The 25601-nt window shown below is 45.4% G+C and overlaps 1 non-coding gene across 1 annotated transcript; it reads left to right on the forward strand.

The window, feature by feature from the left end:
- Positions 1-1083: 1083 nt before the first annotated feature.
- Positions 1084-1158, forward strand: Trnat-ugu. Its single transcript has one exon. It is a non-coding gene; the product is annotated as a tRNA-Thr (tRNA).
- Positions 1159-25601: the final 24443 nt, after the last annotated feature.

Genomic DNA, 25601 nt, shown 5'->3' on the forward strand with positions numbered 1-25601 from the left:
AATGTATATTGGCCGAATATTAATCATGTGGTAAAAATACATTGACGTCACAAGCAAATTTGATGAACGGTGGGAGCAGACGAGATACCACATAGACGTCTCACAGAAATGAAAACAACAAATAAACAGATGTGAATCATGTTACAACAAAGGAATTCATGAGTAAAAACTTTCGCCGCGCGAGATTAGCCGAGCGGTCTGTGGCGCTGCAGTCATGGACTGTGACGCTGGTCCCGGCGGAGGTTCGAGTCCTCCCGCAGGCATGGGTATGTGTGTTTGTCCTTAGGATACTTTAAGTTAAGTAGTGTGTAAACTTAGGGACTGATGACCTTAGCAGTTAAGTCGCATCAGATTTCACACACATTTGAACATTTCACACACACAGTAAAAACTTCCAAAACGGAACGCAGTTGGGTTGAGTCAACTGTAATTATCGGTACCTTTCTTATACCTCGCTGTTGCAAACGGACATTACACCATGGCACAGACACAATTTTGAATACAGCGAACAGCGAAAAAAAAAACATAAAACTAGCATGAGGGAGGATTGAACACGGCTCGCCACGTGGCAGTCAAACACCAGGACCACTTTTTTCTGTTAATCTCATTTTGTTCGTTACTGGTCGTTGCGTTTGTTCGGGATTCGGGGCGGACGTCCCATCACAGCCGTTAACGTTCATCGTTGATCCACTCACTCAATTCTTTTATTTCACAGGGAAGACAGCCCCCTGACCGGCCACGCTCAGCTACCGTGCCGCCAGCCACTGACCTACGACGCCGTTGCTATTTAGGTGCTGCTCAATATTGTCCTTGTCCTTGGACCGTTCACTGATTCCATTTTGTCCGAAAGAACAGATACCATCTTTATATAGTTAAGGCTAACCAGCCATTGACCTTCTTCTTCTGTGCTGGATGCACATGCATAGCCCGAGCTCTTACGGGACTCGGTAAGATTGTCTGCTGCGAGTAATGAGTGTAATGGGCAGGGGCACTACGAATGTAGTGTGTGGACATTACGTTGGGAATGTGGGTCTCACGGGGAGCTTGCAAGGGATAAATCCCTGCAGTCGCGCAATCCTGTGTGCCCTCGGTAGCTCAGATGGATAGAGCGTCTGCCATGTAAGCAGGAGATCCCGGGTTCGAGTCCCGGTCGAGGCACACATTTTCAATGTGTTGCAATGCGGAGGCGTTGCAATGCGGAGCTTCCCTTGTAGGTGCAGTAATAACGTACCACAATGCAGTCTTACTTGCTACTGTAGGCTACGGGTCAGGCGTTTGGGCTCATAGAATCAGAAAGGGAAGAACAGCGCAGGCTCTACGGCGAGCACAGGGGAGGGTACTCCTGCGCCTGACAGGCGTGTATAGAACAACCCCGACTGAGGCATTGTTGGTGATATTAGGCTTGCTACCACTAGACGTAGCAGGAAGAAACAGAAGTGCACAATATTGGCTCGCCGGCCGCTGTGACCGAGCGGTTCTGGGCGCTTCAGTCCTGAACCGCGCGACTGCTACGGTCGCAGGTTCGAATCCTGCCTCGGGCATGGATATGTGTGATGTACCTAGGTTAGTTAGGTTTAAATAGTTGTAAGTTCTCTCCCCTGTGCTCACCGTAGAGCCTGCGCTGTTCTTCCCTTTCTGGCTCTATGAGCCCAAACGCCTGACCCGTAGCCTACAGTAGCATGTAAGACTGCATTGTGGTACGTCATTACTGCACCTACAAGGGAAGCTCCGCATTGCAACGCCTCCGCATTGCAACACATTGAAAATGTGTCAGAATTGAAGGCTCACCAGTTCTTCGGCGACGAGAGGCGCGATACCTGGGAGTTATAATTGACGAGAGATGGAACTTTGGAAAACACATAGAAGCCGTAACTCAGAGAGCCCTCCAGTTACTAAATAATCTTATTTCCATTGGACATAAACGATTTCATCTCCCCCCTCATCTCATCAAACTCTATCACAATAGCATCTTGACCTCAGTAGTGGGTTACGGCTCGGGAGTCTGGGCGCACAGGCTCACGCGGGTCGTGCCCGCCATGATAGTGAGAAGAGTCCAAAGGAATATGATTCTAAGATCAGTAGGGGCCTACAGGACATCACCAGGGGGAGCTCTGTTAGTCATAATGGGGCTCTGCCCGTTAGACATCAAAATACGTGAACAAGCGGCATGGTATTGGGCCAAAAAAGGGAATGGGGAAAAAATAACAGATATCATGGGTGTGAGAGTAGAGGATAAGAGGGAAATAAGAAACAGAGGGGAGGAATTGTGGCAGAGGATTTGGGAGGAAGATGAAACGGGGAGAAGAACATTCCAGTTTCTACCTGATGTTAAAGAACGCGGGACCATGAAATATTTTGAACCCACACGAGGACTCATCCACTTTCTCCCTGGTCATGGACCCTATCCGACATATTTATGTCGGTTTGGGAAAAGGGCAACCCCCGAGTGTGACAGTGGCGCGGCGGAGGGAACTCCTGATCATGTGGTTTTCGAGTGCCCTCTCTTCAACGACGTGGCGATGACACTCAGAGACAGACTTCCAAACAACGAAACATACAATCTTCTAAGACAAGAAGACACTTTCCATACCCTGAATGCTCTGGCAGAAGAGGTATCGCGAAAGGTCTTAATAGAATACCTGAGGGATCAAGAATAGACACCGAACTCTTTAACCAACCGATTACGACCTGATCCCAATCCCATACCGCCTGTGCGTGGAATGGCCGACTTCCATTAGTTGGAAACCGCCACGTATGGGATTAGGGGGGTGGGATCAATCACACCGATTACGACAAGCATCAACTATGACGTAGGTTAAGCTAGTAGTAGTAGGACGTAGTTTAGAATACTTACATAGGAAACTGCAGCGATTACTAACCTTGGCCGGCCCGGTGCCAGGGGCATGCTCCCCGGGGTTAGCTCGAGGAGCCTGGCCACTCCAAGTAGGTTTGTATTTACTGGCACACCTGTGACGCTGCAGTTAGTAGTCATTTCTAGGTTAGAAGTAGGTAAAAACTAAACTGCCCATTGTTGTTGTAGGAATCTAACACTATCTTAGGAATTTAAATAGTAGCTCACTAACAAAAAAAAAAAAATTGTAATCTAATCTGCAAGAAACTTAGTCTTATGTATCAATTAATGGTCCACTAATCATGTTAGGAGGTGGGCCACATATGTATAATTATTATTGTATTATTGTTATGTCAATAAAGAATTTAAAAAAAAAAAGTTCTAGGGGACTGACGACCTCCGATGTTAAGTCCCATAGTGCTGAGAGCCATTTGAATATTGGCTCAATAAGCGCGATTATGATAAAGTAAAGGAGATACTGGCCACAAGAGCCGTATTGAATAAGGAAATAAACGCATGCATTGATAGAAAATCGCAAGATATCTGTAAAAGGGCAAAAGGAGGAAGGAGAGCCTACCAGTTCCATCCTATCGTAAAAGAAAGAACAATAATGACATACTTCCTTCCGGCCAAGGGAGCTGTCACTACCTATCGGTACATGATCCGTATCCCAGCTACTAACTAAAAATACGACAGCGCACCACGGACAGTTGTGAATGTGGAGCAATCAGTACCCCTGATAACGTCGTCTGGGAGTGTGCCGTTAGACTAAATGTTAAGGACCAGGGCAGGAACGCATTTGGAAGTGCAGCAGTCTATAATACAGGGTGAGTCACTAACTATTACCACCTAGATTAACTCCGAAAGTGTGACAGTAGCTGAAAAGTTTGCGGAACAGATGTTGCATGGGACAACATGGCCAATAATATGACGTTAGTTTTTTGTTGATAGGTGGGGTCGCTTCAGAGATATGAAGGTCAACATTGTTTTTTTAAATGGGATGATATAGTTTAGTACTTATTTTCTGATAGCGGCTATCGAGACGAATCCAATGATGTGTAATAGTACGTTCTTTGATGATCAACGAAGGTCACAGATGTGGAATAAACGTCCATTTCCGGAAGGTGTTCGAAGTGATGACCATTGGTATCAACGCAGTGCTACAATCTTATCATGGATTGAGTGGTATTCCTTATCACTTGGGCACTTTGGCACTCTCGTATATCGTGCAAATAGAAAATATTCGCCGAATACGGCGTATCCATCTAACGTGCAATTGACATGTAAACACCATTCGATGGTTTCACAATACAGTGCTAATAGGAACGGTAAGACTAGTATCGTTGAATCAAGCGAATGTGAAGGATGTATGTCTTCGAAGAACAAGTTGATATGCTTCTCATTTACGGAGGATGCCAACGAAATTCAGTGAGAGCTAGAGCCTTATACGCTGAAAGATATCCTCAACGTACTCACCCTACACGTCGTGCATTTAAATATGTGTATGATAAATTAAGAACAACTGGATGTTTAACGCATTGGAAACATATCCGCCAAAGGAAATGTACTAACAAGGAAACGGAAATTGGTACTCTTGCCACTGTGGTTCGAGATCCTTCGATTAGTTCGCATCAAATCGCCCAGGGGAATCTGGCATGAGCTAGAGTAGTGTTGATCGTGTTCTGCATCGCCATAAATATCATCCTTACCATATCAGTCTCCACCAAGAATTAACTGGTCGGATTGTATGCATCGCACTGAATTCTGCCGATGGGCTCAACTTCAGATTCAGAGGGATGACGCATTTATTTATTTGATTTTATTTACTGACGAGGCTACATTCAGGAACCATGTAAATGTTCATCTGCATAACGTGCATTATTGGGCAACTGAAAATCCATTTTGGCTACGGCATGTTGCACACCAAAAACCATGGTCGGTGAATGTACGGTGTGTGTTTCTGGAGGACAGAAGTATAGGCCCCTATTTCATCGAAGGAAATCTGAATGGTAGGAAGTACACCACATTCCTGCAAGAAACATTAGATCTGTTATTGTAAGAAATGCCTTGAGGAACAAGGCACACAATGTGGTAGCAACACGATGGGTGTCCGGCGCATTTTTCGCTGATAGCCAGAAATGAGTTGCAGAGACAATTCCCAAATCGTTGGATTGGACGCAGAGATGTGTCGTAGCCGGACTTGATGTCTCTGTATTTTTCCTTGTGGGGATTCGTAAAAGACATTGTTTATAAAGAAATTCCAACTACACCTGAAGATATGCGAGAGAGAATTATCAGAGCTCAAAAAAAGAAAAAGGTTCAAATGGCTCTAAGCACTATGGGACTTAACATCTAAGGTCATCAGTCCCATAGACTTAGAACTACTTAGCGCGGACTTCAATGCGAGATGCTTGGAATAGTTTCCACAACGAAACTCTCACGAAACCTGACGGAAAATCCAAAGAGATTCTGGTCGTATGTGAAGTAGCGGCAAGACACAATCAGTGCCTTCTCTGCGCGATAGGAACGGAGATACTATCGAAGACAGTGCTGCCAAAAACAGAGTTACTAAACACAGCCTTCCGAAAGGCCTTCACAAAAGACGACGAAGTAAATATTCCAGAATTAGAATAGAGAACAGCTGCCATCATGAGTAACGTAGAAGTAAATATCCTCGAAGTAGTGGAGCAACTTAAATCACTTAATAAAAACGAGATTTCTGGTCCAGACACTATACCATACTTTAATCATATACAACCGTTCGCTCGGCGAAAGATCCGTACCCAAAGACTGGAAAGTTGCACAGGTCATACCAATATTCAAGAAAGGTGGTAGGAGTAATCAACTAAATTACAGGCCCATATCATTAACATCGATATGCAGCAGGAGTTTGGATCATATATCGTGTTCGAACATTATGAATTATCTCGAAGTAAACGGTCTATTGACACACCATGTTGACCATGGGTTTAGAAAACATCGTTCTTGTGAAAACATAACTAGCTCTTTATTCACATGAAGTGTTGAGTGCTATTGACAAGGGGTTGCTTTTGACACTGAACCACACAAGCGGCTCGTAGTGAAATTGCGTGCTTATGGAATATCGTCTCAGTTATGTGACTGGATTTGTGATTTCCTGTCAGAGAGGTCAAAGTTCATAGTAATTGACGGAAAGTCATCGAGTAAAACAGAAGTGACTTCTGGTGTTCCCCAAGGTAGTGTTATAGGCCCTTTACTGTTCCTTAACTACATAAACGATTTGTCAAACAATCTCAGCAGCCGTTGTTTGCAGATTACGCTGTTGTTTAACGATTAATAAAGTCATCAGAAGATCAAAACAAATTGCAAAACAGATTTAGAAAAGACATCTGTATGGTATGAAAATTGGCAATTGACACTAAATAACGAAAAATGTGAGGTCATCCACATGAGTACTAAAAGCAATCCATTAAACTTCGGTCACACGGTAAATCAATCTAATATAAAGGCCGTAAATTTAACTAAATACTTAGGAATTACAATTACGCACGACTTAAATTGGAAGGAACACACAGAAAATGTTGTGGCGAAGGCTAACCAAAGACTATGTTTTATTGGCAGGACACTTAGAAAATGTAACAGATCTACTAAGGAGACTGACTACGCTAGCTTGACCGTCCTCTTCTAGAATACTGCTGTGCGGTGTTGAATCCTTACCAGATACGACTGACGGAGTACATCGAAAAAGTTCAAAGAAGGGCAGCACGTTTTATATTATCGCGAGATATGGGAGAGAGTGTCAGTGAAATGGTACAGGATTTGGGCTGGACATTTTTAAAAGAATTGCGTTTTTCGTTGCGACGGAAACTTCTCACGAAATTCCAGTCACCAACTTTCTCCTCTGGATGCGAAAATATTTTGTCGACAATGACCTACGTAGGGAGAAACGATCACCATGTTAAAATACGGGAAAGCAGAGCTCGCACGGAAAGATACGCGTGTTCGTTCTTTCCGCGCGCTATACGACGTTGTAACAATAGAGAATGGAGAAGCTGGTTCTGTGAACCCTCTGCCAGGCACTTAAAGGTGATTTGCAGAGTATCCATGTAGATGTAGATGTAGAACCTAAGGACATCACACACATCCATGCCCGAGGCGGGATTCGAACCTGCGACCGTAGCAGCAGCGCGGTTACGGACTGAAGCGCCTAGAACTGCTCGGCCACAGCGGCCGGCAATTATCAGAGCATGTGCTTCGATAAGTGCCGTGTGATAAAGAATACCACACAGTCCATGATAAGAAGATTGCTGCACTGCATTGATACCAATGGTCATCGCTTCGAACACCTTCCGTAAATGGACGTTCATGCCACCTTTGTGACCTTCGTTGACCTTCAAACACCTTACTGTTACACATCATTGGATTTGTCTTGATAGTAGCTATCAGAAAATAAGTACTAAAATATAGCATCCCATTTAAAAAAACAAAGTTGACCTTCATATCTCTGAAGCGACCCCACCTAGCAACAAAAAATCAACATAATAGTATGGCCCACATTGTCCCATGCAACTTTTGCCCCACAAATGGTTGAGCTCCTATCATACTTTCGCAGTTATTTTTGGTGGTAATAGTTAGTGACTCACCCTGTATAATATGGAATGAGGAACTGTGACATAAGCTGGACCAGCTTACATGGAACGTATCAGCTTATGAACTGCAAGCCTTCGTGGTTGAAAGACAACCAAGAAGAGGCCTTGTAAGGCCTTGTGAGGTATCATGATGTATCTTGATATCGAGACGCGCCGCAGCAGAACGCCCGCCTTTGACAACCTACAGCAAGCAGTGAGGAGGCGAGCCTTGGGGAGGACCAGGAAGAACTTCTTGAGACCCCGACAGCCATCTCCCAATCTCTGCACCTCGAGTGGCACAGCCCCTGCAAATCCCGAGGTGCACCTTAGCACGCTGGGGGCTAACCATCCAGATAAATGAGAGATCCAGCATGGTTCTGATACCAAGTACAGCAGTGTAGTGTAATGTAATGTAGTGTAGTGTAGTTTTGTGCAGTATAGTGTTGTAGTAATGTAGTCCAGAATTATAAATTACAACATTTGTGACCTACCAATGTCATGCAGTGTAATAAACCAGTTGTGTGTGCCTTCTGGATTCCAGATGATCAGATATCTGTGCGCCAGGCCAAATGGTAGTGTTCTGGCTTTCTTTAGTTATTATTATTTTTCCAGTCCATGTGCAATATTCGGTACGTTCTTTTATATAGATAACAGACCATAAGAATACAGCAAATAAAGAAATAAAATAAATACAACACGTCGCACCGCCACCACGTACGTTACTGGGAGGAGGTCATTGTGGATCTCTGTGGAAGTTCTTTCAGGGCACCTGGACTAGGCGTCGCTGCATACACTCAGATTAGACATGGCCCTCCTGACAGCAGCCCGAGCAGGTCTTCTGTTGTCCATCATATATATCAAGTGCTTGGCACCACTAACGGAAACATATGGTGGAAATGTTTCTTCAGTTCTATCTGTGCTTGGCATACCTCGTTAAGTACAAGGTACGTTACAAACGTATTCCATTTCTCTTCTGTGTGGTTCAAAACTGTGCCGTATGGCCGCAGCCCGTCAGCGACGAGGTTAGTCGGAACTTCGAACGGCAGTCCAAAGATGCGTTTGGTAGTGTTGTGTACATAGTTCCGTGTAGTCAGCGCGTACACAACTTTCCCACTAGAGCGCGCCCCGCTAAGCACAACAGCGCAGGCGCAGCGCTCGTCCGTCTGCGCACTATGACATGGCGCTGTCTTAGAGACGGACCAAATTCTGCTTCCGCTGATCCGCGTATTAATATGTAACGCAGCCCATGAGATTGCTGCTCCTCGCGGATCACACTCGCGCAGTGATACCTGAACGCGCGACGTATTATAACGAGTGTACAGACCTTCGATTAGTCAGTCTGCATTAGTCTGCCTTAGTCTGCCTTAGTCAACATTAGTCTGTAGTCAAGTTTCAGTCAGCGCCTAATAAGATTATCATATTCCTGTACACAGCCATGAAGAGAAATGTATAGACACTTTGTCAAGTATCAGAGATATGTGAGAATAAGATTAACGTACCAAGACCAAAGGATCTTCAGATTGTCAATTGTAAACAGCATCCAGAATCAAGTTACGTAATATCTATGATTTTTATTATTTTAATAAGTGTGTGTGAAAATTAATCCAGTTCTGTTTAAAGTTGCTCATCGTCAATCTGCTACTCTAAGCGTGCAAGTGGCATTTCTATCGTCTGACCTAACGGCAGAAGGTAAACACGCCACGATAAGGCCACGAGACATATTGCTGATACTCGCCTACTTCGTTAGAGCGACCAGTCAAATAATCTGATGGTGTGTGTACCGAAGGTCTTACAGTACGCACACCACAGGTAGGCACCCCCAGACCAGTATGGTAGACCGCTACCACAGTCACATTACCCTCAGCGTGGCAGAAGCGGAAGCCGTTGGTAGAGTCTGTCACAGACCGCTTCGTCAGTCAGTTTGAGGTACAATGTGTTGGGCAAGATAGACAAATGGATTCCAATCAGTTCTTGAGGTGCTATGTGCGTCACGTCTCGAAGAAATCGTTCTATTCCATGGGTCTTCGGTCTTGTGTACGATGCGTTGAATCCCCCATGGGAGGTCGGTACTGTAAGGCAATACAACGACGCAACACCGCGAGCTAACGTGTAAAAACAAGCACGCCTGCGGAGCGCTGCTCGGCGCGCCGAGCTCGTCGGCCGAAAGCCGGCTGAATACCCCAGCTATACAATTTTCTGGACAGAAAGGACAATTTTTGCTAGCTCGGGATGACTCGAACCGCGATTTCCCACTTTATGCGTACATGAGCGGTCGCCTTAACCGATTTTTTTCGGTCGCCTTACCGTTTTTTCATAATGGCAGGTGCGTTAGCCACTTCTTTTTGCCATTTTTAGTTTTTATTTACTGGATACGGAAGGTCGGAGCAAACACAAAGAAACACTTCTAGAACTCGCCACATGCGACGTCGATATTCCACGAGCGCCGCAGCCTACCAATTTTCTTTTTCTTGCATGAAGTCAGCGGCAGGATGGAGGAGACAAGGAGGTCGAATCCCGAGGCCTGGCCACAATATCTCCCCCCTCTCACCACCAAGGTGCACCGTCACAATTTTTATATGAATTAAAAATCAACAACAAATGGAGTCATACGCCAAAAATTATGACATCATGTGAGCTAAAAAGTGCCATCTTGCCCGCTGGGAACACCTTAACGATGTGGGCGGGCAGTAAAAGGCGGTCGTCATGTCAAGGTCATCACCAGGCGTCAACCGTCGGAGTGTCCTGGGCCACTGCACACAGTCAAAGACTATTTATGTCCCCTTATGGAGATCACGGAAACATCACGTCTGTAGTTCAACTTCTTCTCACACCCGCCACACGCCAGCTGGGCGGTGGGTCCATGAACGACGACTCCAAATTAGCAAAAAACGTTCCGCTATTGCGTTTGATTCGTTAAGACCATGAGCTCGTCCATCATGTATTGCCACAAATCGAGGACTTCCTTTCCGATGCCACAGTACATGTAATGTATCGCCATTCCCTTTACCCAATCGACCGCATTCATCCAGGTTTTCGGGAAATGGACGGCGTCGTGATGAAAGAGGTCCATGGGCACAATCGAAACAAAGGGGTGGTATAGGAGGAAAGCCGGTATCTGGCGGATCAGTTTCCAGGACTCGCGTGTGGGGCCACAGTACAGTCTGTGTTCGTCTGTGTCGATTGTCACGCAACGATGGCACATGGTATCGACAGTTAGGTGAATAGCATGGAGCCTTCGTCGGGTCGGAAATTTCTCGTTAGCGACCGTTGCTGTCGGATTCCGTGTCTCCGGTATAAATCCCAACATATAGCTGTGTTCCACGAAAAACGTCCTAATATGAGACAGCGTGGGCGACGTATGTGCAACAGATATCAGTGGGCACAACGTGTATGGGACCACCTCTGCTATCAGGGTGCCAGTAAAATTGTCTGCCGGTGAAAGCCAGAGTCGCCGCATTGAGCGAAGGTACAGCCCCAGTGCTCTGCGCTTGACGTGAGTGAGTCCAACACCTCCTCTGTGGAAGGGTAAAGCAAGAGTAACGAAACGGATCTTAAAAACTGCACCAGGATTCACCACTTGTCCGAACACTGCCTGTATGCTGGAAGCCATTGTGTCTATTGTCAATACTACGTGGGCGAGCCATGTACACATTGATGTACCGAGCTCGTTGTATGATGTCCAACGACCTAAATTTGTTGTAGCGAGCCTGTGTTCGGAGTCGTTGTTAAGATGTTACGATATGTAAAGGCCGCCATACATTGTATTTGTCGATGGAATGATATCCCTGAACATTTGAGCATTAGCACCTTTGTCAGGGGTACGTCCGTTTCTGCAGGAATGCCTCGTCCCACCTCCATGTAGCGTGATTTCCGTAAGCTAATCACACTGCCCTCCACCACCCCATTCTCTTCGAGCTAGGAAAGTTCTGTACGGATTTCGTCATCAGTTCATGCTAAGAACAGCACATCATCGGCGTACACGGCACATCAAAAGGTTGCAGAGCGGAGGTCAAGTCTTTCCAAGCATCTCTGCAGTCCGTAAAGAGCTGGTTCGAGAGGAACGGATCTGTTGACACCGATCTGTTGACACGGACGAGGGTGGACCGATAACCACTGGCCATAATCTTCGTGACTGCCACATGTATCATACAAAGCACAACAGATGTTTTTATGTGCGTGATGTCGATGTGTTCCAGAACTGCACGCAGGAATCCATGATCGACGCAATCGAAAGCATTGTCAAAATACAGGGCAACAAGAATTCCGTGGAGACAGCATGTATGCATCAGCGCCACTACGTCTCTATAGGTGCTCATAGTAGTAAATATACACTCCTGGAAATTGAAATAAGAACACCGTGAATTCATTGTCCCAGGAAGGGGAAACTTTATTGACACATTCCTGGGGTCAGATACATCACATGATCACACTGACAGAACCACAGGCACATAGACACAGGCAACAGAGCATGCACAATGTCGGCACTAGTACAGTGTATATCCACCTTTCGCAGCAATGCAGGCTGCTATTCTCCCATGGAGACGATCGTAGAGATGCTGGATGTAGTCCTGTGGAACGGCTTGCCATGCCATTTCCACCTGGCGCCTCAGTTGGACCAGCGTTCGTGCTGGACGTGCAGACCGCGTGAGACGACGCTTCATCCAGTCCCAAACATGCTCAATGGGGGACAGATCTGGAGATCTTGCTGGCCAGGGTAGTTGACTTACACCTTCTAGAGCACGTTGGGTGGCACGGGATACATGCGGACGTGCATTGTCCTGTTGGAACAGCAAGTTCCCTTGCCGGCCTAGGAATGGTAGAACGATGGGTTCGATGACGGTTTGGATGTACCGTGCACTATTCAGTGTCCCCTCGACGATCACCAGTGGTTTACGGCCAGTGTAGGAGATCGCTCCCCACACCATGATGCCGGGTGTTGGCCCTGTGTGCCTCGGTCGTATGCAGTCCTGATTGTGGCGCTCACCTGCACGGCGCCAAACACGCATACGACCATCATTGGCACCAAGGCAGAAGCGACTCTCATCGCTGAAGACGACACGTCTCCATTCGTCCCTCCATTCACGCCTGTCGCGACACCACTGGAGGCGGGCTGCACGATGTTGGGGCGTGAGCGGAAGACGGCCTAACGGTGTGCGGGACCGTAGCCCAGCTTCATGGAGACGGTTGCGAATGGTCCTCGCCGATACCCCAGGAGCAACAGTGTCCCTAATTTGCTGGGAAGTGGCGGTGCGGTCCCCTACGGCACTGCGTAGGATCCTACGGTCTTGGCGTGCATCCGTGCGTCGCTGCGGTCCGGTCCCAGGTCGACGGGCACGTGCACCTTCCGCCGACCACTGGCGACAACATCGATGTACTGTGGAGACCTCACGCCCCACGTGTTGAGCAATTCGGCGGTACGTCCACCCGGCCTCCCGCATGCCCACTATACGCCCTCGCTCAAAGTCCGTCAACTGCACATACGGTTCACGTCCACGCTGTCGCGGCATGCTACCAGTGTTAAAGACTGCGATGGAGCTCCGTATGCCACGGCAAACTGGCTGACACTGACGGCGGCTGTGCACAAATGCTGCGCAGCTAGCGCCATTCGACGGCCAACACCGCGGTTCCTGGTGTGTCCGCTGTGCCGTGCGTGTGATCATTGCTTGTACAGCCCTCTCGCAGTGTCCGGAGCAAGTATGGTGGGTCTGACACACCGGTGTCAATGTGTTCTTTTTTCCATTTCCAGGAGTGTATTACCTTGCCTCCGAGGCAGGTTTGATCAATGTGAATGCCCGCCATTACTGTAGATTTGAGCCTCTCACGGAGGATGCGTGTCAACAGTTTACATTTGGCTTTTAGCATTGTCAATGGGCAAAAATCAAGTGGGAGACGGCCTCCGCAGGGTTTTGTCACTGGGATCAAGAGGCCCTGCGTGAATTCAGATGGTATTTGAAAAGTCGGATTCAGCAGTTCTCTGTACATCCTGACCCACGTTGGGCCCAAAAGACCAAAAAAACGTTTGTAAAATTCAAGAGGGAGTCCGTTAGGGCCAGGCGTGTTATAGGGAGCACCGTGCAACATAGCCTCTCGTAGTTCTTCCAAAGTCACCTCCGACAAGAGCTTAGCATCACCTTTCATATCCCGATAGACGAATGGGTATAGTGTATATGAGTGTGCGAACGCTCGGACGATATCTGTTTGTGCTTCGGCTCTTCGTCCAGCCTCCGCCTCGACCTCTGTAACGAGCTGCCTCTTGCGTCGTCTGCTGTCTTGAATGATATGGTGGAGGGAAGGTCGTTCTTCACTGACATCATCAATTGTCCTAGCCCGCACCCGGACACCCACAAGTCGTGCCGCCGTGATACGTAGCAAGTGAGCTTTGACGTGGTCTTCTGACGACTGTCGTTCCGGCGACGGCGGTTGCACAGCCAGTTCACGGAGTGCAGTTTAGTAGAAATCAGTGGTCGCTGTATACCAGCGCGCTCTATCACGTCCATAGCTGCCTAACGTGCGGATGCTCGGCACAAGGCGGGTTCGTTACACCTTAACCACCATTGTAGTGTGGAACTGTAGGCGTGTAAATGCCGTTGGCATCTGCTCTATGTGGACTCAACTTGGCGTCTGCAATTTTACTCGTCAATAAGGGCCACATAGAGGCGCCACGGATCCTTACTGCGTCGGAATCGCTGGCAGGAGAGGGTGAGAGTGCACACCATGTGCTAGGTGGACCGTGAACGTTGTCGGCCACATCTCAGCGTCGACAACTGACGACAGCAGGCTGCGTGTGACGTAAACTCTATCCAATCGACTCGCGGAATGGCAAGTAAAGTAGTTGTATGCCTGTCCACCGTCATGTTATATACCCATGTATCCAACAAAGCCAAGTCCGTTACAAGTGCATGAAGCGCCAGGCAGTTGGTATAGTGCGGCATGTGGTTGGGTTGATTTTGGGGAGGAGACCGAACTGTGAGGTCATCGGTCTCATTGGATTAGGGAAGGATGGGGAAGGAAATCGGCTGTGCCCTTTCAAAGGAACCGTCCCGGCATTTGCCTGAAGCGATTTAGGGAAAACACGGAAAACCGAAATCAGGATGACCGGAAGCGGGATTGAACCGTCGTCCTCCCGAATGCGATGCGACATGTGGTCGGATGCTCTAAGCACGCAATGGAAATCTCCACCTACTGGCAAGTGGTCGGCATTGCCGTGGAAGAGCAGTGCTATGTCTTCTGCATAAAAGGTGTGGCGTTTTCTCTATTTCTCTGTTCTGGAAGGAGCGTAAAGGCTCACCAGACGAACTGTACCAACCGTGAGTGCGACCCCATGGGCCAACGAAATACAAGATACATCAGTTGCCGTAATCCCTTCGCTGAGCAGGATAGCCGTATCTTCTACGTTAACATCTGAAGACAAGTCGTAGGCGTCATATCCATAGATACTGAGATACAGTCCTGGGCGGACTTCTTGAAGGAAAACAACATCCAAATCAGCATCTCGTAATGTATCCTGCAGCAAGCGCGTTTTTAGTGCAGAAGTAATACCACTGACATTGATCGTGACGCAGCCGTACGCCCCTTCCATCAAGTCGCAGAGGCTGTCCATGGTATTGCAGGTGGGCAGTATTCGCGGTGTGGAGCGTCTTCAGGGCGAAGAGATAGGGAGCGGTGGGAGTAGGTTATGCCCGACTAGCCGTCTGTCGCCGTCAACGTGGGTACGGCCAACGGCTCTGGTGTATCGTCTGGAACCTGAAACGCATCCTGCATGTCCATTTTCTGCGCCCAGTCTCCCAGGGAGGTTGATAACACTCTATCTCGAGAGGCCAATGTCGTGTGGGTACGGGGCTTTGGTGATCTCCAGCATCCCCACAGTACATCGAACCATGTGGTACGTTAGGATCGGCGTGTCGGACCGGTGTAACGGCTTACGCACCTCATCACCCATCGTCGCTTCCTGGGACAGGGCCACTGCCTTGTCCGTTGTGCACCATTTCTTATGTCGCTTCGGCGACTCCTGTTTACGCTGTCTCACCTCTGTGTCCGGAAAAGGGCAGAGGGTGAATGCGGCGTCCTGTTCTTCAACAGCTGCCGCAACATCGTCTAGTCGTTGCAGCGGTGCATATGTGCCGCCTGGACTCGACGAGACGGCAACAGAGACATCAGCGCTAGAAGACGCTGGGGGATCCTCAGGAACTGTCGCAGGGCCCTCCAAGGCTTGTACCAACACAAAAGGGTCTTCATAGACGGCTGTCGTCTCCCGTCTCGCCGCCGCAACATGCATAATCGGCATAGAGTCACTATTGTCAGATGGCGCCTACACGAGACGGCATTGCAGGTATTCCGTATGTACACGTCCTTCCTGTCCACATTCGGAGAAGGTTCTCGGCTGACCATCGTAAATAATTATCGCCCGATCGTGAGATATCTACGTCTACATCTACATCCATACTGCACAAGTCACCTGTGTGGCGGAGAGTACCTTGAGTACCTCTATCGGTTCTCCCTTCTATTCCAGTCACGTACTGTTCGTGGAAAGAAAGACTGTCGGTACGGTATGCCTCTGTGTGGGCTCTAATCTCTTTGATTTTATCCTCATGGGCTCTTCGCGAGATATACGTAGGAGGGAGCAATATACTGCTTGACTCCTCGGTGAAGGTATGTTCTCGAAACTTCAACAAAAGCTACTGAGCGTCTCTCTTGCAGAGTCTTCCACTGGAGTTTATCTATCATCTCTGTAACGCTTTCGCGATTACTAAATGATCCTGTAACGAAGCGCGCTGCTCTCCGTTGTATCTTCTCTATCTCTTCTATCAACCCTATCCGGTACGGATCCCACACTGGTGAGCAGTATTCAAGTAGTGGGCGAACAAGTGTATTGTAACCCACTTCCTTTGTTTTCGGACTGCATTTCCTTAGGATTCTTCCAATGAATCTCAGTCTGGCATCTGCTTTACCGACGATTAATTTTATACGGTCATTCCATTTTACATCACTCCTAATGCCTACTCTGAGATGATTTATGGAATTGACTGCTTCCAGTTGCTGACCTGCTATATTGTAGCTAAATGATAAAGGATCTTTCTTTCTATGTATTCGCAGGACATTACACCTATGAAGATATGTGGCGGCGCAGCTCAATGCGGACCTGTCGCACCCCGTTAAGGACAGGGTAAGTTTCGAAAGTCTTCCATTTTTCGGCCGTATGGACGAGGAATTTGCCACAGGGTCGAAGAGCATGGGTGACTAAATCCATTGGGACTTCAAATAGTAGTTCAAAGACGCTCACATACTGTATTCCCAGACCAGTACGTTCAAGTGTTACCAAACCCACGTTTCCGTCAGAGTGACAGAACCGGTAATCTTCCGTTGAGCGGCGGAGAAGTTTGTCACTGGCCTCATTGTCAGTGAACTTGAGATATACAGTGCTGGAGAGTATAGACATGTGGATACCTAGCAGCTCCTTCGGATCAGTATGTACCACGTCTCGTAAAAATGTCTTTACTTCCCGGGCCTTGGTCTGGAGTACGTTGCGACAAACTGCAGCTTGATAGTGGCTTTCCGATACTAAAGAGCTATCAGATGTCAGAAACGTGGCTACGACACTCGATACTATCGTGGTGACGCGGTAAGTAGCAACAGACCCAAAAAAGCGACACCGAGCACTCTTCACGGACACGCGCATGGACACAACCAAACTTCCCTATGTCCCACATTGCTTGCACAGTTATGTGATTACCGCACAGGGAAGCACTTATTTAGCTTTCTCGTTATACTGCCTTAGCTTTGGAAATATATTAGCGCTGTGTCTGTATTTGACGTCTGTTAACTTCGATGCAGTGTTCCTTCGGACATACGCCCAAGATGCATTCATGGTGGGCGACAGTTTGGTATGCCACTGCTGTCTACGGCAGATAAGCATTTGGCAGTTTTTTGCTACGGAACACATCGTGTGAAGTAGAGCTAGTGCGTCGCAAGTGAGCCGCAGGCAGAAAAGAATCTTAAAAATTGCGTAATACTACGGGAAAAAATCATAGAGTATCAACTAACAGTAAAAAGTAAACACAACACGTCAATTGATTTATACACTTTGGTACTCAAGAATTGCTGATGAGATGTACCCGCTGCCATCTTACTGCAACAGGTAAAAAGTCTTCATTTTAGCAGAAGTCGATGTAATTGTAATCCACCAAATGTCCCAATTTTTCTCATTTTGAGACAACACAATCATTAGATTTGAGTTGCCTCATTTTAGAAAAGGCAGATAGAACTGTAAGCCACCAAGTGACTCAATTTATTTGTCCTTTAAGACAACATAAGTAATTTACAAACATTATTTTTGACATCTGTGTAATAGGACCTCAACGTCAATATATTTGCAGTGATTGTTTTGTGACTGCGCTACCCCACGTAAAAATAAACATGAATGAGAGTGCAAAATTTGTTCATTCAAATTACTGTTCAGTAAAATTCAGAACACTGAAAGAAATATTGCAGTGAACTGGCTGTTCATTCAAATGACTGCTGATCAGTAAAATTTCAGAATAGCGAAAGAAACACTGCAATAAACTGATTATTAAATTTATCGTAACGTATAAACTGAATAGTGATTCTTATTTCATTTGAGCGCAGACCGTGCGATTTGTTTTGGAAATACCTACCGGTTTTATGTCTTGAAGTTATCTGACACTGACAGCCTTGTAAGGGGAGACCTTTAAATATAGTCGTATAGTCTTGTTCACGAAAACTTTTTAGTTTCCAAGATCTCAAGAAACGATCAATAGATTACTAGTTTCGAACAGTTACGCAGCCATCTTCAGATCACATTATTATGTGCGTCTATATCGATACCTGATGCAAGACCGAGCGGAGCAGTGGTTAGCACACTGGAGTCGCATTCGGGAGGACGGCGGTTCAAACCCGCTTCCGGCCATCCTGATTTAGGTTTTCCGTGATTTCCTAAATCGCTTCACGCAAATGCCGGGATGGTTCCTTTGAAAGGGCACGGCTGATTTCATTCCCCATCCTTCTCTAATCCTATGGGACCGATGACCTCGCTGTTTGGTTCCCTCCCCCAAATCAACCATCCAACCAACCTGATGCAAGACGCTTTGTCACAATTATGTTTACAATTCCAAACTACAATTCTGAGTTTGAAATTGTAAAGAGCATTGTGACAAAGCGTCGTGCTGCAGGAGTCGTTGTAGGCACCGCTTTCTAATATGTGATTTGAATAAGCCTGTTTCACTGGTTGAATTTTGTAATCGATGTGTCCGTCCTTGCGATCTTGACAAATAAAACTTTTTCACAAAGAAGACTACAACACTAGATTTAACATACCTACCACAAAAATGAGTTCTGTTGTAATTTTATTCTCATTTACAGCACAAAAATTGAGATTTACGTTCGTTAAGACAGATTATTCAATTTAATGCTGTCTTCAAGAGAAGTCCTTTGAAATTCACCGATTGTGTTATTTTGCAAATAGCGCTAAAAGACTTGATTCCAGGGGAGCAATAGTTAATTGTGTAATTCATTATGCAAATTGTGAAAGCTTAGCAACAATAACCGGCAGCACTTGGATAGTCTCCTCACATTGCAGCAATGTGACCCCCCCCCCTCTCCTTCCCCCCCCCCTCCCACACACACACAAACACACACACCAGAATTTCGTCACCGCTCGCGACCGCTACCTCAGGATTCCAAAATAAGTCTCCATATGAGACTTAGGAGCTGTGAGGACATCAGTTGGCATATCTGTTTGTCGTTCTGGTTTTGCGACCGCAATGTTTTCAGTTAAAAAGGAGCTTATCAGTAATACCTGCAGACCTTTTTTCATTGGTTTTGTACATTTATGACTCTTCAAAGGTTGAGATCAAGTAGTTTTGTTTATCTACCAGTGACAAGCCTTCTTTACAGTATCTCTTCCTCAAACCTGGGAAAACAGATTCCCATAACAGAACATTAATTTGAGTTCCGAATCGTGTGGAAATGGAGAGGGCAGAGTGGGGATGCATAATAATGTTATACCCTGTTACTCTCACACCTCCACAAAGAGGTGACAATTTGCCGTGAAAGATATTAAATCGTCCACAGAAAGGTGTAAGCATATGGCACATTTCTGTGATTTAACAAACATAAGTATCACTTGCGAAATAACGTCGAGCAGTAACCCTGCGACCGGTATGTGTATACTGAAAATTGGCTCCTCATCACTTTTTCGGTCGCTAACAACAGTCCATTTGTCAACAATGTATTTGCCTACGTGTGTCGGCCACAGTCCATCATCAGAACGTCATATAAAAGACTTGATAAACAGTATCTTGGCATGTGATTTCAGTTTTAACATTGGTAATCATTGAAGATTGAAATTACTTTACATGAACCTAAGTTTTGTGATTAAGGCCGTCTAAGACATTTAAATACGAGGGGCACTGAATAATTAAAAGAGACAAATTGATATAGAAAAAACTGGGCATTTTTACAAAACGAGACTATTACTACTACTCCATATAATCCCCTCTAACATTAATACACTTATCCCAACGATGAATTAAGTTTTTACACCTGATCCAAAGAAGTCTTTGTCTTCTTGTTTGAGCGACTTTCCCGCAGATCGTTATCCCATGCTTTGTCTTTTGGACTTTGGTTCAAAATGGTGAACACAGATTCGTCATACGTTAAAACCTTTTTTATAAAAGGATTGCATTCCCTTTCATAGCATTATTTCCATTATGTACTCTTTGAGTCTTGATTTCTTGTGTTGTTGTGTTAAGACATTCGTACTTGAGGTTGTTACTGATAATGTTATGAAATACACCAGCACCTGTTGGAACTTTTTTTGCTATACAAGGTGTGGCTATAAAATAACGGGACTATGGCTGTAAAACATTTCCTTTCAAAAACATACATATTTAATTATTGTCACACTCAATATACTCCCCTCCTCTATTCCTATAGTGCTCCATGCGAAACTTCCGTTGATGGAAACAGTGCTGGAAGTTTTCCTCTGTGAGCTCCTTGATAACACCTGCCGCTTTTTCTTTCACTGCTTCAGCGGACTGAAATATTGTTCCTTTTAAGATTTGACCTTAGGGAGTAGATAAAAGTCATTTGGTGCTATGGCGAGTAAGGTGGGTGGTCTATCACTGGGATACTGAACTTGGTTGCAAACCTCTTAACACACAACGCGGTATGAGCTGGTGCATCGTCTTTATGCAAAACCCATGACTCGTTCTTCCACAGTTGGGTCGTTTTCTTTTCTTCTTTTGTCAAGGAGTTGACCAAGAACATCAAGCTAGTAATGCTGATTAACAGCCTCACCTACAGGAACCCTGTTAAGATGCATAATTTCACAAATATTAAAAAAAATACACCGTCGCTTAGAATTTTGATTTGCTCATTCCAGAATTTTTCGCTCTCGATAAAGTCGGACACTTGCAGTTCATTTACTGCCGTCTGACTACTTCGTCATAAGTGAAAAACCAAGATTCTTCAAATGTTAACACTCATTCCAAGAAATTAGGATCACATTCAGTGGCTTTCAAAGAGGTAGCAAAAATATTTTCACAAGCTTATTTTTATTCGATCGTGTTAATTTTCGACGCCAGTTTCACACACACTTTTCTTATGCTCAATTGGTTATTTAAAATCTGCCTGACGCATTCTTGGTCAATTCCTTCAGTTTCAGCTCTCGATCTAATATTCAACCAACGGTGAGATCCAATTACATAAGCCACTTTGCGATATTTTTATCCGATTTTTTGTGTTAAACGGGGTCCCGAGCGTGAGTCATCTTCAATCACTTCTCGTCCATGTTGGAAACGCTTGAACCACTCAAAAACTCGCATACGTGATGAACAGTCTTCGCCATAAACGTCATTTCGTAGAATATATGTTTCAGTAACAGTTTTTCCAAGGTTCCTGCGAAATTTCACGGCAGTTTGTTGCTTTATTATTGCGCTTATCGTTTTTCGGCAAAACAAAATAACAGCTCTTACACAAACGAAGGTCACACTGATTTGTCTGCAGACGCCACAGATGCCGCATTCGACTGAGAAGTCTTCACGCTTCAGAGCTGTTGGTCGTTCATCTTTGGCACATGCGTACTTACTCTGTGACAGCATGAGTCCCGTTATTTTATAGCCACATGTCATATGCTCAATTATAATACGTCGGTATTCACGAACAATGACGTTAGTGCTGGTTTGAGGCCAAGGAGTTGACACTGCAACTGGCCAGCCAGAAAGCTGCTCGTCAATTATTAAGGTTCGACCGTTTTTGAAATTTCCGAGGTTTATACAATCATAAAATCATTCTAGAAAATAGGTTAGCCGGTTTTCCAACTATAGAAAGAAAGAAAAGAAAAAACGGATCACAGAACGTTGTTCAACTAATGAGGAAACTTTAAACGGCTACGCCATCTTTAAAAGCAGTAATGGGGTTATAAACGACACAATTTTTATCCGTCAGCTATTCTCAGCTCATCCCAGTGATGCCAAGAAGTCAAGAAAGTACAAAACTCCTCCTGAAAACTGTTTTATTTCTACATCAGTTTGCCTTTTTAATAATTATTATTGAATGTCTCGTATATATGTACCATTATTCATTATGTGTTTCCGGCTGCTGCTATAATCAAATCATAAACTACGTATAAATTATTTCATGTGATGATGTGAGAATGGGCTACGCTCGAAACGCGCAAACAAAGAATAATTAAATAAGTAGACCGTCATTATTATCTGCCGAATAAAGCAGTGAAAGAAGACCTCGGTATTAAGTACCATAAGATGGGACTGTGGTGCGTTGATACCGTTCACACATTGTTGAGGATGTTTGAGTAATAACCTGACTGACAACGAACGCTGTTAATGAATGGTGGTAACCTAATACAATAAATCTATTGATTTTGGATAGTGTGTACACATTCCGGCATCGTCTGTCCATCTATACCGTTACTTTCGTATCCCCAGATGTTGCTGTGAGTGGCTGTGTGTAAACACCATTCCAGGCTACTTTTTAAAATTTCTTCTTAATGAATGGGCTTTCTGACATTGAGCCCTGAATTAGAATAAGCGTTAAATTATTTTCTTATTTACACTTAAAGTAGCAATATATCCTAACAATTACTCTTCGGTAATTCTTGTCTGAATATTCTGACAACCTGCAGGCTAAAACAGAAATAAAATAATGACAGTTTTGAAGGGGAAGGACATCCAGTTAATTTCAACTGCTCTTAATTTATGCTATTTCTTATGAGTTACACACATTTGCTTACATCTGTCGCATTTCAGGTATCTGTCAATTTGGAGGGCTGTTCCTGCTGCTTCTTTGAAGTGCAAGCTTTTCTCTTGGATTTGCTAACCTGCTTAAGAAACACGTCAACTGTGGAAACGTATTCTTCCTGCTGCGATACTGATTGCGACGTGACAATAGTGTAGATTAAGTCTGGCAAACCTGTAACAGTCGAGATACTTCCTGGAGTGACACAGAACTATCCTGGTAAATTCATCTGTATTGTCTTGGTACTTCTATTAAATATTCTGAACGAATTTCACTTATGGTGTATCATCTAACTGTGAAAGGTGTGGTTTTAGTCCAAGAAGGTCATTCCACGCAGAAACTACAGTTAATTACGTCTTCACTGTGAGTTATATGTCTTAGCCATCAGTAGGACTATGAGGGAGCACTGAATAAGGCAGTCAGTCTCTAGGTCACTGGAAACGCTGTTGCACTGCGAAGCTGAAGCTGTGATAGTTCAGGGCTCCAACCTCATGGGACACAAACTTTTTACCTCTTATGTGACAGAGCAGCAAGGTTTTGTGCTGTTACAGGCGGGTTAGAAAAGGAAGTAAACTGTTCCTGAGCTTCCAACGCATTGATACTGTTAGCGGACCGAGATTACGGAGAATCGGGTTCAGTAACTTAGCTTTTCTGAACGTGGCAAATAATTCACCTTAAAATGATCCTACATGAGACGAGAATGTTATTGTGTGACTTGATTCCTTCAATAACACTCACCCCATATAGGCCACTGGTGTTCGAGCATTCTGCCTTCACCCTTGTATTAAATCCATAAACGGCGAAAAACCTCAGCACCAACCCCCTTTTTTCAGGTAAATTTTGCCCGCAGTGGTAGATTACATACTTAGTACTCCTCAAGTCATATTCTGCGAGAATACTGGTTACCACGTGGTTGCTACTGCATGGTATACACACAGTTTAGAACAAAAATTTCACGACGAAAACCAAGCTACAACAGTAACTAACCTTACGCTTGCCAGTATTATTGTAGAACGGTCCGCTGTAGATAGTAGGCAAAATAATGAATACGCAACATGGAGCGTTCGGTGGTCTGGTGGAGTGATGCTTGTTTGTTATCCTTAAGGCTTGGGTTTGTTTCTGATTTCATGCGACGGTTTTTAATGGGCACAAACAATAACTCAGCTTTTCTTTTGCACTGCGCGACGTGTTCCATGAATAGACAGTGCAGCAGAACAGCTCAAGTGTAAGCAACGCTTACTGTGGAAACCTCTGTATCCTACAGTGTTCGCAGTTTGTGTAAATGGTCGTTAAGTGACTTTACTTCAGTGATTAAAAAAATGAGGTTGAATGTACGCAACGGATAACTGTGGAAGCAGGTTAATGGCGATTCGATAGAGTCAGATATGAATGTACTGAACAGACTGTTATCCATTCCAGGAGTCAGGAAGACAGAATTATCATTCAATGTGGCGCACCTGTGCTACGACAGAATCATCACCCAGCCATAGATGGAGTTCTGTGGTCTCGGGCGTGATAGTAGGTTGGTATACACTGAGGTGACAAAAGTCATGGGACACCTAATATCGTGGCGGACCTTGTTTTGCCCGGCGTAGCTCAGCAACTCGACGTGGCATGGACTCAACAACTCGTTGGAACGCCCCTGCATAAATACTGAGCCAAACTACCTCTATATCCGTCCATAATTGCGAAAGTGTTGTCGGTGCAATATTTTATGCAGGAACTGACCTCTCGATTATGTCCTATAAATGTTCAATGAGATTAATGTCCGGAAATCTGGGTAGCAAATCATTCGCCCGAATTGTCCAGATTGTTCTGCAAACCAGTCGGGATCAATTGTGACCCGATGACATGGCAAATTATCATCCATAAAAATTTCATCGTCGTTTGGGAACATGAACTCCATGAAGGACTGCATATCGTCTCCAAGTTAGCCAACATGGCCATGTCCAGTACGTGATCGGTTCCATGTAACGTAAACATAGCCTACACCATTATGATGTCGCCATCAGCTTGCACTGTGCGTCGTTGACAACTTGGGCCCACGGCTTCGTGGGGTCTGCGCCACACCCGAACCATACCATCAGCTGTTGCCAACTGAAATCGGGACTCAACTGACTAGGTTTCAGTTTTCTACTGGTCTAGGGTCCAACAGATATGCTCACGTACCCAAGAGAGATACTGCAAGAGATGTCGTGCTGATAGAGAAAGTATTCGCCATATTTCTCCGCACTGTCCTAACAGATACGTCCGTCACACGTCACACATTGATTTCTGTCGTTATTTCAGCCACTGTGTTTGTCTCTTAGCACTGGCAACTCTAGACAAACATAACTGCTCTCGGTCGTCAGCCACTGTTGTCGGTGCTGAGAGGTAATGCCTAAAATTTGGTATATTTCGGCACACTCTTGACATTGTGGATCTCGGAAAATTGAATTCCCAAAATATTACCTAAATGGAATTTTCCATGCGTCTAGCTCCACGTACCATTCCGCGTTCAAAGCCGGTTAATGCCTGGCGTGCGGCCATAATCACGTCGGAAACCTTTTTACGTGAATCACCAAAGTAGAAATGGCAGCTGCGCCAATGGACTGCCCTTTTATATCTTGTGTACACGACACTACCGCATCTGCATATGTGCATACTGCTATCCCATGACATTTGTCACCTCAATGTATGAAGGGTCTGGGTTCGATTCTCACTTCAGGAAACGGTTTTTAAGAGGCACTAGTAGATTATATTTAACCGTAGTTACGCCAAGTGAAAATCATACGATTCCACCAAAATTACAAATTCACATTAAGAGTGATATCTCTTCACTACCGACTTCAAGTTAGGTTGGACCACGACAGAAGCGTGAGTAGCAGCAT

Source organism: Schistocerca americana, chromosome X, assembly GCF_021461395.2.
Source record: "Schistocerca americana isolate TAMUIC-IGC-003095 chromosome X, iqSchAmer2.1, whole genome shotgun sequence".
NCBI lineage: Eukaryota > Metazoa > Arthropoda > Insecta > Orthoptera > Acrididae > Schistocerca > Schistocerca americana.